This window comes from Chiloscyllium punctatum, chromosome 23 (assembly GCF_047496795.1).
Source record: "Chiloscyllium punctatum isolate Juve2018m chromosome 23, sChiPun1.3, whole genome shotgun sequence".
Classification (NCBI taxonomy): Eukaryota; Metazoa; Chordata; class Chondrichthyes; order Orectolobiformes; family Hemiscylliidae; genus Chiloscyllium; species Chiloscyllium punctatum.
Genome location: NC_092761.1, coordinates 31,411,363 through 31,427,336, shown reverse-complemented (window position 1 = coordinate 31,427,336; position 15,974 = coordinate 31,411,363). Strand labels below are relative to the sequence as shown.

The 15,974-nt window shown below is 52.1% G+C and overlaps 1 protein-coding gene across 4 annotated transcripts in view; it reads right to left on the bottom strand.

The window, feature by feature from the left end:
• The window catches only part of LOC140494044 (uncharacterized), a 38,384-nt gene extending 22,861 nt beyond the window's left edge, over window positions 1-15,523 (bottom strand). For 2 of the 4 annotated variants that reach the window (XM_072592960.1, XM_072592963.1), the window contains exon 1: window positions 15,224-15,523. The gene's annotated coding sequence lies outside the window, so the exon portion shown is untranslated. Of the gene's footprint in view, window positions 1-5,433; window positions 5,539-15,223 lie in introns of those variants that run through there. The other 2 variants (XM_072592962.1, XM_072592961.1) reach the window with 2 other exon arrangements.
• Between the last annotated feature and the right edge of the window lie 451 nt (window positions 15,524-15,974).

Sequence of the window (15,974 nt, the reverse complement as noted above, 5' to 3'; positions counted from 1 at the left end):
AGCATGGGAATGTGACTGAAGACAAGCAGAAAGGAACAGGAAAGTTTAGTTAAAACTGTACATCAGTGAATCGGGTTGTGACAGGAAATTGTGAGAAAGAGTAAATTATGATTTGTTTGGAATGGACAAAGTCTCTGCAATAAGGTAGATGGATTTGTGACACAGAGATAAAAGAGATTTAGACAGCAATGAGACTTGGTTACAGGGCGAACAAAAGGTGGATCATAAATATTCGATGGTTCACAACCTTGCGGAAACCCAGGCAAAATGGGTAACACTAACGATAATGGATACCAAAGGCATTACGGAGAAAGCATTTGGCATCAGATCATGAAGTGGAGTAAGTTTGAATGTAAATTCTGGCTACAACTTGCAAAGGACACAAGCAGCAGAACAGTTTTAGCCACCGAACAGCATTTCATTGTTCATCACTGCAATAAACAGGAATCAATTAGAATTTTTAATAAAAGCATTGTGATAACTTTGGGAAACATCAATATTCCCAAAATCTAGGACATCCACACAGACAAGAGTGATATTGGAAGAGGAGTTCAGAGAATTTTCTTTCAGTGTTTCTTTGAATAACACATTGTGCAACTGACTAGGGACGTAACTATTTCAGAGCGACTGTTGTGTGATGTAACTTAGTGAATGAGGAATGTCACCTGGAGAGATCCTCTGGGAAATTGTGAGAAAGTGCAGTTTAAAGAAATATAAAGTTTTAAAGTGAATCACAGAAAGGACCAGCTACAACTAGAAACAAAAATAGTCAATTATATGAGTTTGAGAGGAGAACTGACCAAGGTGAACACGCTAAACAGATTGAAACATGTGTCTGTAAATGGACAGTGGAAAACATTTAAAGGAACAGTATAAAACACTCAACAAAAGGACATTCCATTGAAACAGTAAAAACCTCAGCAAGAAATCCCCACTGGTCCCTCACTCAGGACAAAAGGGATCATACTTGATTATGAGGCTGAGAAGATCACCACAAAATACTTAAATCCTGAAGTGAGAGAGAGTTTTAGGAGTAAATGTTAAATGGATTGCAAAGGGTCTGCTCGCAGGAGGAGGGCTGTGGGAAGGGGAATCATTGTCAGGGTTTAATGACACAATGGGAACAGGGAGAGGTGAAGGGGCTGGAGGTGGTGAGAGTGATACAGAGAGTGGTCAGGGCCTGAACGGTGTTACAAAGCCAGTACGGATTGCTGCATCTGCAGGGGTTTGCAGAGATAGGGAGGGACATATGTATTTTTATTTATTCATTCATGGGATGTGGGTGTCACTGCCTGAACAATATTTTTTGACCCCACTGCTAATTATCCAGAGCGCAGCTCAGATTCAGCCATATTGCTGTGGATCCGGAGTCACATGTCGACCAGACCAGGTTAGAATGTCAGATGTCCTTTACTAAATGAGGCAAGTGAACCACGTGTGTTCTTCATAATGAACAACAATGTTTTTTATGATAGCCCCACCAATGTCTTTCCTACTCTCAATGCTCTCCTAATGAAGATAACCGTCCCAAACTCCTGCTTCATCAGCCTGTCTCCCTGGGGTCTCTGACTGACAACACTAACCAGGGCCCGAACATTAACTGTACAAGTCCCACCCTGGTTTGTTTCACCAAAATGAAACACTTCACATTTATCTAATTAAAATTCATCTGCTATTCTTCAGCTCACTATCCCAGCAGTACTGTTAATTTTGTTGTATCATATAATCTTCTCCACTAACCACTTTACTACCAGTGTCAGTGTCACCCAAGAAGCTTAGTTACCAGGAAACCAATAGTCCCATCCAAACCATTTGTCCAAATGACAAACAAGAGTGGACCCACTTCACCGCTGGTCACATGTCTCCGGTCAGAAGAAAAATGTCTCCCATCACTCTCTGTCTCCTACCATCAAGTAGTCTTTGTATCCAGTTGACTAGCTCCTCCTGAATGCCATATCCTTTTACACTGATCTGAGCTTATTACCCACTTTACCACACAGAACGTAGAACACAGAACAGTGCAGGACAAGACCCTTCGGCCATGATGCTATGACAACTTTTTATCCGACTGTAAGATCAAACTAATCTACATACCCTTCATTTTACTACTACCCATGTGTCTGTCCAAGGGTCTATTAAATGTCCCGGATGTATCTAATTTTACTACCACCATTGGCAGTCCATCCAACCACCTACCATTCTCTATCCTCTTATCCATCCTCCAATCACCTTAAAATTATGCCGCCTTGTAATAGCCATTTATTCCACAGGAGGAAAAGTCTCTGACTATTCACTCTCTCTGTGTGATTCTCATCATCATGTTCACCTCTATCAAGTCACCCCGCCCCCTTCTTCACTCCAATGAGAAAAGCCTTAGCTCCCTGAAACATTCTCCATAAGAAATGCCCTCCTTTCCAGGCAGCATCCTGGTAAATCTCCTATGTACGCTCTCTAAAACTTGCACATCCTTGCTGTAAAAATGGGACCAGAACTGAACACAATATTCCAAGTGTGGTCTCAACAGGTCACTATAAAGATGCAGTAAAACCTCACGGCTCTTAAAATCAATCCCCTTGTTAAGAAAAGCCAACACAACATATGCCTTTTTAACAACCCTACCAACGTGCGTGGCAACTTGAGGGATCTATGGGCATGGACCCCATGATCTCTCTGTTCCTCCGCACTGCCAAGTATTCTGCCTTTCACCCTGTATTCTGTATTCAAGGTCGGCATTCCAGAATGAATCACTTCACACTTTTCCAGATTGAACTCCATCTGCCACTTCCAGCCCAGCTCTGCGTCCTGTCAATGTTCCATTGCAACCTCCAACAGGCCTCCACATTCCCCATCACTCAAGCAACCTTCGCATGAATGGCAAACTTACTAACCCACTCTCCAACATCCACATCTAAGTCATTTACAAAAATCAAAAAGAGCAGGGTCCCGGAGCTGATTGATACAGAACCCCACTGGTCACTGAGCTCCAGGCTCAATACTCTCCGACTGCTGCCATACTCTGTCTTCTCTGGGCCATCCGATCCTCTATGCAGACAGACAGATTTCCCTGTATCCCAATCATCCTTCTTTTCTGAATGAACCATCAAAGTATTCTGTCATATCCTCAAAGAATTCAAAAAGGTTTGTGAGGCATGACGTACCCCTCATAGTCATGCTGACTGTCTCTAATTTAACTATGGTTTTCCAAGTAGTCATAAATCCTGTCTTTAGAGTCCTCGCCAATAATCTGCACACCACAGACATAAGACTAAATCGGTAATTCCCAGAATTCTACCTCCGTAATATGGTCCAGACGCTACAAATCTTCCCTCCTCTGCCATGTTCCCCGGAAGGGCACTGGAGGGTGGTGGGGGTTACAGAGATAGGGAGGGATATCAGAGCACGAGGATTGTGCAGACATTAGGAAGTTTCAGTAATTGTGAGGTTTCATGGTGATGAAGGCATTTGAGGAGGGAGGGAGGGAGGATTGTAGGGAAATGAGAGGTTTCACAGTTTAGGTGCTTTGTTAGGACTGCAAGTGGTTACAGATTTGGGGAGGGTGTAAGCACTGGTGGATATTACAGAAACATGTGGTTTTGGTTGCAATGCAGGAAGAGGATTCAGGAAGCTGGAGAATATGGGGTCTGAACGAGGTTACACAAATGGGAAGAGTTGTCAGGAGTGGAGGTGTTTACAGAGACAGCAATGGTCTGATCTGGAGCAGAGGACCCAGACTGGGAGGGATATGGGGACTGGAGGTGGTTTCACAGGGAAGGAGGACCATAGACCCACAGGAGGTTACAGAAATGTGGAGAGCTGTCGGGCTGACAGAGGTTCATAGAGATGGGAATGTTGGGAGGGATAGAGAAGTTTACAGGGAAAAGGATGTTTGTAGGACAGGGCTGGATCACAGACAGGGACTGTTTTAAGGAACTGAGCAGATTACAGAGATAAAGATGTTTGTATCGACTGGAAGAACAAACAGAGATATGCAGGGTGATCGTGACTGAAGATGTTTATAGACATAGGAAGGCTTAGGTTCTGGGGGTTATGGAGGCTGTGGAATCTGGATTTCTTTTCAGAGACTGCGATAACAATTTTGGTCAGAAACAGTTTCACAGATAAGGGAGCATAGCACAAACAGGAGGAAGTTGTAGAGGAGGGTGACGTTTAAACAGATAGTGGTGTAAGATCTGGACAAGATTATGGAGATGGGTAGATGGTGGAGACACAGGAGGAGCTTACATTGACATGGGGGTGAGAGTGACAGGAGGGTGTTAAATAGATAGTAGGTTTTATAGGGACTGGATTGGGAGAGGCACAGGCATAGAGTGAGTTCAACAGATCATGATTCCTGCAGAGACCTGAGAGTATTACACTGATAGGGATGGTGGTCGGGTCTCCACAGACTGTTGGTGTTTAGGGACTGGAAGAGATTTGGTCGATAGGGAGGGATGTAAGAGCTGCAGGAGCTTATGGAGAGTGGAAGAGTTGGAGCAGTTTGCAGAGGTATGTTTCTCTGATCGGAGTAGGTTATAGATATGGAGGGTTGTGTGGTCTGAGTAAGTCAAAAAGAGGAGAGTTTTCACTTCTGGAAGGGGTTACACTGACAGGGACAGTTGAAGAGACTGAAGCAAAAATGAATGGAGAAGGTTACACAGATAGGGAGGTGAGTAGGGACTGAAGGTGAATACTCAGACATGGAGGGTTGCATTATTAGACGGAGCTGAGAGGGATAGGGACTGGTGTAGGGATTTACAAAGATAGGGAAGGTTGTGTTTCTGGAGAAGGTTATAATGATACAGACAGTGTTAGGGAGTGTTTAGTCGACTACAGAGGAGCTCAGAGAGAATGTATTATGGGGAGTGGAGGAGATTACAGACACAGAGATGGCTGTCAGTTTGAAAAGACCTTCTACAGATCCTCAGTGCTGTAAGGCTGGAGGGAGATTATAACAGTGAGTGTTGCCAAGACTTAATTACTTCACTGATATAGAGCAGGTCTCAGCATGTAACTGTCAAAGGGAAGTTGAGACAGTCCAGATGAGTTTTCAGAGATACAAATGTTTCTGGGAGTTTCAAGGGGAACAATGTTTGGGAGTGCTGTACCAAATGGTAATAGTTATAGGGAGGGTTCTAAAAGCAGGAAGAGATGTCAGACATATCGATCTTTGTAAGGACTGGAGAAGGTTACATAGGCAAGGAGTGTTTTAGAGTCTGGAGGAGATTACAGTGTTAAGGAGAATATTGGGGATAAGGCAAGGTGTAAGAGATGGGGATGGTTGACAGGGCTGGACAATAACCTGAATAGAATCGCCATCGTGTGCAACCACGCCATTCGGCCCAACCAGTCCATTCCAAAACTCTGAAGAGCATCCTACCCAGACCCACCCCTCTACCTATACATTAAACCCTGCATTTCTCGTGGTGAACTTACTTAAACCACACATTCCTGAATACCACAGTCAATTTATGATGGCCGATTCACTGATGGTGCAAATTTTGGACACACACACACACACACACACACAGAGCAAGGGAGCGACACGCAAACACACAGAGTGAGGGAGATACCCGCAGACACACAGTAAGGGAAGGACACACACACACACGCACACGCACACACACACAGTGAGGGGGATACACGGAAACACATAGCGAGGGAAGGACATGCAAACACACACAGTGAGGGGATACACGCAGATACACAGCGAGGAAGGGACACACATGCAAATCGAGTGAAGGACACATACTCACACACACACAGCAAGGAAGGTACACACACACACACACACACACACACACAGCGAGGGAGGGACACGTGCACACACTGAGGGAGGGACACGCACAGACATGCAGCTAAGGGACACACACACACACACGCACTCACATACACAGTGAGGGAGGGACACGCTGAGACACGCACTGAGGGAGGGGACATGCACATACACACCGTGGGAGGGACACGCACACATACAGTGAGGGAGCGAGACGCAAATACACAGCAAGGGAGGGACACGCACACACACACCGTGAGGGGGAAGGCATGTGCACACAAATTGAGAGGGGGCACACACACGCAAAGCGAGGGAGGGACACGCAAACAGACACACAGTGAGGGGAATACAGACACACATACTGTGAGGGACGGGAACACACAAACACAGTGAGGGAGGGATGCGCACATACACACAGCAAGGGAGGGACACACACACAGTGTGGGAGTGACACGCATACACACACGCGCAGCGAGGGAAGGACACTCACATACACTGTAAAAGGGTCACACATACTCACAGCAAGAGGGGACACGTACACACAGCGAGAGAGGGGCACGCACACACATAGCTAGGGAGGGACATGGACACACACACACACACACACACACACACACACACACACAGTGAGGGAAGGACACTCACATACACTGCAAGAGGGACACACATACTCACAGCAAGAGGGGAACACGTACACACAGCAAGGGAAGAACACGCACATGCCCAAGCACACAAACACAGATACACAGCGAGCGAGGGGCATGCACACACACAGCCAGTAAGGGACATGGACAGACAGACACACACACACACACACGCACACACAGCGAGGGAGGGACACACACACACATCCTCAGCAAGAGGGACACACACACACACACACAGAGCAAGGGGGTAACTCACACATACACAACGAGGGAAGAACACGCACATACATACAGCAAGGGAGGGACACGCACACACACAGACAGCGAGGATGAGAACACACACACACACACACAGCGAGGGAGACACACACACACACACACACACACACACAGAGCAAGAGAGGGACACGCGCACCCACAGCGAGGGAGAGCCACGCACAGCAAGAGGGACACACACACACACACACACACAGAGCAAAGGGGGGAAACTCACACATACACAGTGAGGGAGGGCCATGCACAGCAAGAGGGGCACACACACACACAGAGCGAGGGAGGGACACACACACACACATACACACGCACACACACAGAGCCAGGGAGGGACATGCATACACAGCGAGGGAGGGACACACACACACACACACACACAGCGAGGGGGGAGACACATGCTCACACAACGAGGGAGGGCCAAGCACACACACGCACAGCAAGTGGGACACACACACACACACACACACACACACACACAGAGCAAGGGAGGGACACGCACACACACAGCGAGGGAGGAACACACACATACACACAGTGTGAGGAAGGGACACACACACAGTGAGGGAGGGACACACACACACAGAGCAAGGGAGGGACACGCTGAGACACGCAGCGAGGGAGGGAGCATGGACACACACAGCGTGGGAGGGACACACACACAGCGAGGAAGCGACACGCAAACACATAGCAAGAGAGGGACACACAGTGAAGGAGGGACACGCGCACACATAGCCAGGGAGGGACATGGACACACACACACACACGGCAGGAAACTGACACGCAAACAGTGAGGGAGGGACACACATGCGCGCGTGTACACACACACACACACACACACAGACAGAGCGAGGGAAGGACACTCACAAACACTGCAAGAGGGACACACAGACGCACAGCAAGAGGGGAACACGTACACACAGCGAGGGAAGAACACGCACATGCCCAAGCACACAAACACAAACACACAGCGAGAGAGGGACATCGACACACACACACACACACAGCAAGAGAGGGACACACACACACACACATGCACACACACAGAGCAAGGGGGTAACTCACACATACACAGCGAGGGAAGAACACGCACACACACAGACAACAAGGATGAGAACACACACACACACACACACACACACACCCCGAGGGACAGACACATACACACACAGAGCAAGAGAGGGACACATGCACACACAGCGAGGGAGAGCCACACACAGCAAGAGGGGCACACACACACAGCCACAGAGGGACATGCATACACAGCGAGGGAGGGGACACACACACACACACACACAGAGCAAGAGAGGGACACGCGCACACACAGCAAGGGGGGAGACACATGCTCACACAACAAGGGAGGGCCAAGCACACACACGCACAGCAAGAGGGACTCGCACACACACAGCGAGGGAGGAACACAGACACAGCGAGGGAGGGACACGCACACAGCGAGGGAGGGACACGCACACAGACACAGCGAGGGAAGGACATGCACACACAGTGAGGAAAGGACATGCACGCGCACATACACAGACAGCGAGGGACACACACACAGTGAGGGAGGGACACACACACACAGAGCAAGGGAGGGACACGCTGAGACATGCAGCGAGGGAGGGAGCATGGACACACACAGCGAGGAAGCGACATGCAAACACACAGCGAGAGAGGGACACACAGTGAAGGAGGGACAAGCACACACACCGCGAGGGGTCGTGCATGTGCACACAAATTGAGAAGGTGTACACACACGCAAAGCGAGGGAGTGACACGCACAAATACACACAGTGAGAGGGATACACGCAGACACACGGCGAGGGAGGGACACACACACACTGCAAGGGACGGGGACACACACACACACAAAGCGAAGGAGGGACACGCACACACCGTGAGGGATGGACAAACACACACATGTCGAGGGGGAGGGCATGTGCACAGAAATTGAGAGGGGGCACACACAGACACAGCGAGAGAGGACACACATAGACATGGCAAGGGTGGGACACGCGCACACAGCAAGCTGGTCACACACACACACATACACACAAGGGACAGTGACAAACACGCAAAGCGAGGGAATGACACACACACATATACACACACACACAAACACAGAGCAAAGGAGGGACATGCACACACGCACACATGCACACAAGGGACGGACACATACACGCAAAGCGAGGGAGTGACATGCACACACACACACACACACACACACACACACACACACACACACACACAAAGCAAGGGATGGACGCGTGCACACACAGTGAGGGACCGACAAAAAAACACACACGGTGAGGGGTTTACCCGCGAACACACAGCGAGGGAGGGATACACACACAAACACACACACAGAGCAAGGGAGGGACACACACACACATACAGTGAATGAAGGGACACGCACGTCAAGGGGGAGGGCATGTGCACAGAAATTGAGAGGGGGCACACACACACACAGCGAGAGGGGACACGCACAGACACGGCGGGGGGGACACACAGACACACAAGGGACGGACACACAAAGCGAGGGAGCGACACGCACACACACACGCGCACACACACTCGGGATGGAAACACACACGCAAATCGAGGGGGGACATGTGCACACACAGCGAGTGTGGGATACACACAGCGAGGGAACGACACGCAAACACACACAGTGAGGGGGGTTACCCACAGACACACAGCGAGGAGGGACATACACGCAGCGAAGGAGGGGACGCGCGCGCGCGGGCGCACACACACACACACACACACACAGGGAAGAACACGCACACACAGCGAGGAAGGGGTACACACACATGCAGCGAGCGAGAGACACACACAGCAAGGGAGGGACACGCGCACTCACACACCGAGGGAGGGATGTGCTTGCGCACGGACACACACACACACACACACACACACACACACACACACATACAAACACTCAGAGCGAGGGAGGGATACGCAAACACAGTGAGGGAATGACATGCACACACAGCAAGGGAGGAACATACACAAACACACAGAGCGAGGGAGGGACACACACACAAACACAGACAGAGCAAGAGAGGGACACACGCACACACAGCGAGGGGGAGACACATGCACACACAGCGAGGGAGGGTCACACACACATACGCACAGCAAGAGGGACACACACACACACGCACAGCGAGGGAGGGACGGACACACACATACAGTGAGGGGGTCACGCACACACACACAGCGAGGGGGACCTGCACACACAGCGTGGGAGGGAGACACACTTACACACACACACATACAGAGGGAGGGACACTCACACACACAGCGAGAGAGAGACACATACACACAAACACCGAGTGAGGGACACGCAGTGAAGGGGGAGACACACAAACACATACTGTGAGGATGTGACACAAATACACGAACAGCGAGGAAGAGACACACACACACACACAGAGCGAGGGACTTGCTGACACACGCAGCGAGGGAGGGACGTGCGCACACACAGCGAAGGAGGGACACGCACACACACAGCGAGGAAAGGACACGCACACACACAGCAAGGGAGGGACAAGCAGACACACGGTGAGGGGGAGGGCATGTGCACAGAAATTGAGAGGGACACACGCACACACAGCGAGAGAGGACATGCACAGGCACAGCGAGGGAGGGACACACGCACACACAGCAAGGGGGGCATGCACTCACACACCAAGGGGAGATGCGCACATATATTGAGGGGGATATACACAAAGAGCAAGGGAGGGACACACACACAGAGCAAGGGAGTGACACGTGCACACACAATGAGAGAGGGACTTGCACACACAGCGAGGGAAGGACATGCACATACACAGCGAGGTAGGGACATGCACACACACACAGCGAGGGAGGGACACACACATACACAGCAAGGGAAGAACACGCGCACATCCACACACACAAATACACACGCACACACACAGCAAGGGGGGACACGCACACTCACAGCAAGGGAGGGAGACGCACACACAAAGCGAGAGAGACACATACACACAACGCGAGGGAGTGACACACACGCAACCAGCGAGTGAGGGACACGCAGCGAAGGGACACACACAAACACACACTGTCAGGGTGTGACACACACACACACACACACACACAGCAAGCGAGACACACACAGCGAGCGAGGGACACACAGCGAGCGAGGGAATTGCTGAGACACACAGAGAGGGAGGAACATGCACACGCACAGCGAGGGAGGGACACACGCACACACAGCGAGGGAGGGACACGCGCACACACAGCGAGGGAGGGACACACGCACACACAGCGAGGGAGGGACACACGCACACACAGCGAGGGAGGGACACACGCACACACAGCGAGGGAGGGTCATACACAAACACACACAGCGAGGGAGGGTCATACACAAACACACACGGCGAGGGAGTGGGGCGCACACACACACACAGGGAAGGAGGGACAAGCACACACATGGCGAGGGGGAGGGCATGTGCACAGAAATTGAGAGGGGGCACACACGCACAGCGAAAGGGGACATGCACAGACACGGCGAGAGAGGGACACACACACCCAAGGGACGGACACACACACACAGCGAGGGAGTGACGCGGACACACAGCAAATGTGTCTCACACACACACACACAAAGCAAGGGAGGGACATGCACACATATCACAGTTAAGGGGATACACGCAGACACGCAGCGAGGCAGGGACATACACACACACACACAAACACACAGACCCACAGTGAGGGAGGGACACTCACATACACTGCCAGAGGGACACACATACTCAGAGCAAGAGGGGGACATGCACACACAGCGAGGGAGGGACATGTGCATGCGCGAGCACACAAACACAGGCACACAGCGAGAGAGGGACACACAGAAACACGGCAAGGGAGGGACATGCGCACACATAGACAGCGAGGGTGGGACCACACACATATAGAGAGCGAGGGAGAGACACACACACATACACAGAGCGAGGGGGTGACACATGCACACACAGCGAGGGAGGGCCACGCACACACACACGCAGCAAGAGGGACACGCACACATACACACAGTTAAGGGGATACACGCAGACACACAGCGAGGGAGGGACACTCACATACACATCAAGAGGGACACTTACTCACAACAAGAGGGGGACACGCGCACACACACAGAGCAAGGGAGACAAGGACATGAACACACAGTGTGGGAGGGACACGCACACACAGCAAGGTGAGACATGCACTCACACACGCACAGCAAGAGGGACACACACACACACACACAAACACACACACACACACACACGGGGTGTGGGGGAACTGACACATACACAGCGAAGGACATGCACGCACACACACACAGCGAGGGTGAGACATGCACACACACAGCAAGAGAGAGAGACACATACACACAATGCGATGGAGTGACACACACACACACACAAACAGCGAGTGAGGGTCAGGCAGTGAAGGGGGGACACACAAATACATACTGTGATGGTGTGACACGTACACACACAACGAGGAAGGGACATGCGCACACACACAGCGAGCGAGGGACACACACAGCGAGCGAGAGGCTTGCTGAGACAAGCAGCGAGGTAGGGACACGCACACACAGAGCGAGGGAGGGAAACGCACACACACAGCGAGGGGACACACGCACACACAGCGAGGGAGGGACACGCACACACAGCGAGGGAGGGACACGCACACACAGCGAGGGAGGGACACGCACACACAGCGAGGGAGGGACACGCACACACAGCGAGGGAGGGACACGCACACACACAGCGAGGGAGGAACACGCGCACACTCAGCGAGGGAGGGACACAAATACAGAGCGAGGGAGGGACACACAGCGAGGGAGGGACACACGCACGCATAGCGAGGGAGGGACACGCACACACACAGCGAGGGAGGGACACGCACACACACAGCGAGGGAGGGACACGCACACACACACAGCGAGGGAGGGACACGCACACACACACAGCGAGGGAGGGACACGCAGTGAAGGGTGACACACAAACACATACTGTGACGGTGTGACTCGTACATATACACACACACACACACACACACACACACACAGAGCGAGCCAGAGGCTTGCTGGGACAATTCTGGTCTCAATGTCATCGGAAGGATGTCGTGGAACATGAAAGGGTTCAGAAGAAATGACTAAAGATGTTGCCAGGGTTGGAGGGTTTGTGCTTCAGGGAAAATCCTGAATAGGCTGGGGCTGTTTTCAGTTGAACATGGGAAGCTGAGGAGTTAACCGATAAAAGGTGTTTAAAATCATGATGGGCATCGACAGGGTCAATAGACAAGGTCATTTCCCCAGGCGAGGGAAACTTTTCAAAGGAACCTCAAGAATAACTGGCCCCCGCAGAGTGGATGGAATAACCTGCCAGAGCAAATAGTGGAGGCTGATAGAAATACATTTTAAAGGCATGTGGATGGGTGTCTGAATAGGATGGGTTTAGAGGGATACTGGGAAAATTGTGGTAAATGCGACGAGAAATGTCATGCAGGAGTTGGTCCGAAGGGCCTGTTTCCGTGCAGCAAGGGAGGGACACGCACACACAGTGAGGGGGGGACACATACACTGCAAGAGTGAGAGACCTACAAACACAGCGAGGGAGGGACATGCGCACTCACAGCGAGGGAGGGACACACACACACTCACAGCGAGGGAGGGACACACACACACACTCACAGCGAGGGAGGGATACACGCACACACAGCGAGGGAGGAACACGCGCACACTCAGCGAGGGAGGGACACAAATACAGAGCGAGGGAGGGACACAAATACAGAGCGAGGGAGGGACACACACACACACAGCGAGGGAGGGACACGCGCACGCATAGCGAGGGAGGGACACGCGCACACACAGCGAGGGAGGGACACGCGCACACACAGCGAGGGAGGGACACGCGCACACACAGCGTGGGAGGGACACGCGCACACACAGCGTGGGAGGGACACGCACACACAGCGAGGGAGGGACATGCACACACACAGCGAGGGAGGGACAAGCACACACACAGCGAGGGAGGGACACGCACACACACAGCGAGGGAGGGACACGCACACACACAGCGAGGGAGGGACACGCACACACACAGCGAGGGAGGGACACGCACACACACAGCGAGGGAGGGACACGCACACACACAGCGAGGGAGGGACACGCACACACACAGCGAGGGAGGGACACGCACACACACAGCGAGGGAGGGACACGCACACACACAGCGAGGGAGGGACACACACACACACAGCGAGGGAGGGACACGCACACACACAGCGAGGGAGGGACACGCACACACACACAGCGAGGGAGGGACACACACACACACAGCGAGGGAGGGACACACACACACACAGCGAGGGAGGGACACACACACACACAGCGAGGGAGGGACACACACACACACAGCGAGGGAGGGACACACACACACACAGCGAGGGAGGGACACACACACACACACACAGCGAGGGAGGGACACGCAGTGAAGGGGGACACACAAACACATACTGTGACGGTGTGACTCGTACATATATACACACACACACACACACACAGAGCGAGCGAGAGGCTTGCTGGGACATGCAGCAAGGGAGGGTAACGCACACACAGCGAGGGAGGGACATGCACACACAATGAGGGGGACACGCACACACTGCAAGAGTGAGAGACATGCACACACAGCGAGGGAGGGACATGCGCACTCACAGCGAGGGAGGGACACACACACACAGCGAGGGAGGTACACACACACACACACACACACACAGGGAGGGACATGCAGTGAAGGGGACACACAAACACATACTGTGATGGTGTGACTCGCATACACACACACACACACACACACACACAGAGCGAGCGAGAGGCTTGCTGGGACATGCAGCAAGGGAGGGACACACACACACACACATCGAGGGAGGGACACACACACACACACACACACACACACACACACACACACACACACAGCGACGGAGGTACAGGCTCACACATAGCAAGGGAGGGACACACACACACACACACACACACACACACACACACACACACACACAGCGAGGGAGGGACACACACACAGCGAGGGAGGGACACACACACACACAGCGAGGGAGGGACACACACACACACACACACACACAGCAAGAGCAAAGCGCACACAATGAGAGAGGGACATGCGCGCGCGCGCACACACACACACACACACACAGCGAGGGTGGGACACGCAGACACAGCGAGGGTGGGACATATGCTCAGAAAGCGAGAGGGGACACACAAAGTGAGGGATGGTGACACACAGACATACGCACTCACAAACAAACACACACAGTGAGGGAGGGACACGCACACACACATAGTGAGGGAGGGACATGCTCACACACAGCGAGGGAGGGACAAACACACACAGTGAGGAGAGTTAAACACACACAGTGAGGGAAGGGGAAATACACGCATACAAACACACACACAAACACACACACAAACACAGAACAAGGGAGGGACATGTGCACACACAGTGATGTGTCTCCTCTAACGTGTAATCGTCCAGCTCTCACTCCAGTCTGCTCCCTCACAGGGTCACCGTCTCTGTGACTCCCACGTACAACTAGGCCTCGATCCTCAGTGCGGATTTATATTCTCCCAGGTGTGAGTCAGCCTCAAGCTCCTGCTCCAAGTTGCTCACTCACATGGTCCCTCCCTCTGTGACTCGGTGCTGATTTCGAGCCTCCTGCTCTGCTTTTTATCCAAATCCAAGTCCCATTCGGCCTTGACCCTCGCTGCTGATTTATATTCTCCCGCTTTGTGCTGCACTCGCTCAGGTTCTCTCCCCCTTGTGACTCCCAGGTAATGGTAGGACTCAAGCCTCAGCTGAGATTTATAACATCTCATTCCGCACTGCTCTCTTACAGGATCGCCGTTGAGCCTGGAAGACAGTGGGAAAGAGGAGGATTAGACAGAACAGAGGGTGTTAGAGTGATTGAGGGAGCTGTAGGGGATGAAACAGGTTATCTGGGGAGCGAGGCAGACCTGCAGTAACTAAAGAACGTTACTGGAAGATACAGAGAGTGTTGCAGACACTGAAGAGGGCAAAGGAAATAGAGAGATGGTGGCTTGTTCATGACAGAGCTTTGTAGAGTCTAAAGGGCTTCAAAGTTTGTGAGAAGATTTGTTGCACGGGTGCGCATTATTGTGGTTCTGTTTGCAGAGCTGGGAATTTGTGTTGCAGACGTTTCGTCCCCTGTCTAGGTGATATCCTCAGTGCTTG